We start from the raw sequence: 3,756 nt of genomic DNA, 5'->3' as shown, positions 1-3,756 counted from the left end.
TCAACCGTCAACTGCAACTTTCACACCACCATCTAGAAATTTTGGCTTTTTAATTGAAAAATCTGCTGATACTTCCTCGTCGCCATTGCCACTGCCGATATCTGCATTTTCTTTGTAAGCATCCACATGAACACCTAAAACAGCCCTGCCAGAAGGATCGGGGTTCCTAGGCCATGCAGCATCCCATTCTAAAGCTTTGGCAGCGCTGCAAACCACACTAGGGCCTCCAGGTACAGTCAAGCGTGCAGCATTCTGAGGAAAGAATCTTTCAAATATCATCCTGTAGTAGTATGCCTCCTTTGTCGTGGGTGTATTCTCAGGGTAAATGTACTTTGCATTTGCCATCATCATATTGGTAACATGATTTGCAGCATGCTCTTTCAAACCATCAATCCAACTATAACCAACACCATCGCTGAATTGCTCTTTTTGCCTGTACAAAATATGCTTTGGTAGATAAGGATTCTCCACGTCGTCAAATGCCTTGCGAAGGATCCACTTCTCAATGCGCCCAAGATCAGGCCGCACCATTTTCCACTCTGGATCAATTCCCATGGAAATATTGATAAACTCCTTATCTAGAAACGGCACACGAGCCTCAACACCCATGCTGCTGCTTACTTATTAGCTCTCAGGCAGTCATATAGATGAAGAGACTTTATCTTTTGACATGTTTCACGATGTAGCTCCTCTTTGAAGTATTCCCACGCGATTCTGATTCTCTCAATTTTATAACCTCCTCCCAAAGCGACTTCTCGTTCCAGATATGCACAATAGGTCTCAAACACACTAACAGTTACCAGTTTGTATTTGGAGTAGTAATTCAGGATCATACTGCGACAATCTGATCAAGGCGGAATTACCTTAAATAATACGAACACCTTTCCAGCAACGATAAGCAAATTTTGACCATGTGTCTCTGTCTTTTGTCGGTGGCAGAGCTAATGAACGAACAGCTAATATCGTTTGCCACATTTCAATCCCGGTGTCACTAATAATGGCGGCCTTGTGGCAATCAAATCCTTATAAAGACCACTTGACACTTGGCATTTAATCACTGCATTCCATTTTGGGCCTTTGCATCACTCTGCTCATCATCTAAATTTAGTATATGAACCTTCTACTGAAAACCCGAGCAAATCCCTAATTTCGTAGCGCGCTACGGAATCACTTGAAGCATGTTGCGCTGCGAAACTGTTAAAAGAGGATTCATGCGCTGCAAAAACACCCTGTCCCTAAGCTAGGCTAAAAAAATTTGGCAACAGAATTTTCAGTGATAACAGATACCAAGCTCACTAAGTCCACGGCCTTCCACCCACAAATTGATGGCCAAACAGAGGTTGTCAACAAGATGACCGTGCACATTTTTCGCATGTACAAATCAAAGCATCCATGCACATGGGATGAAATCCTCCCCTATGTACAACATAGTTACAACAGAGATCTCCACATCTCAACTAGCCACAACCCCTTTCAAGTGGAATTGGGATTTCAACCACTATATCCCATTGATGTGGCCATACCATTTGCAGCTACTCAAGTAGATTCAGTTCATGTCTAGGCTAAAGTTGACAGGGCTAGCAAATTCATTGATCACATTCAACACATTTGCTAGTAGGTCATTGACATATTGGATAGAGCCAATGCCAAGGACAATCAATGTCACAATTAGCATCGGGTGCCACACAAGTTCCAGGTGGGAAACAAAGTTTGGATACATTTGCAAAAGGAGTGTCTTGTTGGGTCCCACAGCAAGTTTCGCCCGCTTTGATATGGGCCTTACACCATCACTAAGGTTGTGGGAGACAATGCTTTTTAGCTCAGTATTTCCCCATTCCTTAGCCTGCACCCAGTGTTCAATGTTGACTTCCTTTGGCCATACTTTCCACCATTACTGGACACATCAGGCATTGTGGAACAACTCACACTAACAAAGCTAAACCCAAACTACATGGAACAAGTCACAACTGATAGGATCATGGACACACATATCAAGAACACTCACTAGCAGAATATCCAATTGTATCGAGTTGTCAAAGTTGGCCTCCTGCACAAAGGGAAGTGGCTCACCAAGGACCAAGTTCAGCAGAAGTTTTCCCATCTCATGGAGGCACTCAACGCAATGGGACCAATGCTTCCTAAGGGGGGAGGGCTGAAACAGGTGGATATTGTTGGCCACCCTCCTATAACACTGGGACCCCCACTGTTGTCTCTTTTCAATTTCCCTAATTGTAGCACAACTTACTATTTTTGGTAGTTTTTTAGGTCATAAACTTCTGGAGCTGTTTTGAGGGACTAAAAGACGTTTTTAGGGAAAACATAGATACCCAAAATGTACCAAATTGGTTCAACTATTTGTTATTTCCCTCCTATTCAAGATCTTCATAACGAGGTATTATGATATCCAAATGAATATCGTATGACAAAGTTACGACCTTGAGAAGTTGATATTCCAACTTACCCTAACGAGGCCCACAAGATTTTGGCGCTTCATCTCCTAAGTTTAGGTTTTTGGATGTTTAGGGTTTCTCATTGTTTCTTAATCATAAAAGGCCACTAAGCCTTATTGTAACATAGTTCAGAGGCATGTATCCACCACATCTATTCTCAGATATAAACTACCATTGCTCGAGATAGTTTATTTCCATTCTATATGTAAGCATATTTCAGTTCTTTGATATCAATGAAATGAAGTTTTTTTTTTATGCATCTCGATGTTTATGTTTGTATTTGTATTCTACTGTGTTCCTATATAAGTCTGGATCACTGGTATCAGAGTGGTCTCCTCTTTCTCTATTTTTCTTTGCATGTCCCCAACGAGGTCAGGGTATAAGGAGTTAGGGCTCGAACTGGTTGAACCTTTGCAAGACCATCCTCGCAAACCCTAACGACCTCCCATAACGCAAGAAAATAAAGACAAGGGAGAAGGAAATCCTTTCAAAATATTGCTCAAGGAATCCCTCGAGCGAAAGAGGAATGTAATGATGGATAATTTTGCCCATATCCTTCAGTGGCTACCCATAAGTAACACAGCTTCATCCATCAGCCATTCTGGAGACACCACTCCTTTTAAGGTACAAGTCAACTTTGACATTCCCATATTTGAACGTCAAATAGATGTAGACATCATAGATAGATTATTAAATCTATTGGATTTTTCGGTTCATGTCTTTTCCAATCAAGAAAATATTACTTTTGCACTCCTCAAAGCCGCCCCCCATGTCAAAGACTAGTGGGAAACCTACTATGAAAGGAAGGACGAGAGGAAATCCTCACTGTTTTCAGCCACATCCACTTGGAATCATTTTTGAGATTCTATCAAGGAACAATATTACCCTATCAATAGTTATGAAGATAAATACATAAAGTGGACAATGCTGCAGTAGGGAAGGGACCAAGATGTGCCAGAGTTCACAAATATTTTTCACAACCTTCGGATGAAGTTGGGTATCAAGGATTCTAAGCGGCATTTGGTACTCAAGTATCGAATTTATCTACACAACTACATCAAGGACGAGATGGAGTTCCTGGACATCTCTTCTCTTGTCGTCACTTATCGATATGCTGTCAAGATCGAGTAGAAATTTAAACAGAAGTTGTGAGACTTATGATCCATGAATCTAAAGAAAGGGAAAGGCACTCCAAACCGCAGAATAAAATACAAATCCAAGGTGGGGCAACCCAGGACAATCCGCTGAAGCCACAAGCAAATAACAACACCACGAAAACAAAGAAGGACACATGGAAATGGTGTGA

At 41.5% G+C, this 3,756-nt stretch overlaps 1 pseudogene; it reads right to left on the bottom strand.

The window, feature by feature from the left end:
* LOC149254659 (asparagine synthetase [glutamine-hydrolyzing] pseudogene) lies at positions 1-609 on the bottom strand (annotated as a pseudogene).
* Between the last annotated feature and the right edge of the window lie 3,147 nt (positions 610-3,756).

The sequence above is a fragment of the Pinus tabuliformis genome, chromosome 7 (assembly GCF_031772625.1).
Source record: "Pinus tabuliformis cultivar Carrire ecotype Pingquan chromosome 7, CPIR1, whole genome shotgun sequence".
Lineage (NCBI taxonomy): Eukaryota > Viridiplantae > Streptophyta > Pinopsida > Pinales > Pinaceae > Pinus > Pinus tabuliformis.
The sequence above is the reverse complement of the archived record's forward strand: the minus strand, read 5'-3'. Positions and strand labels throughout refer to the sequence as shown.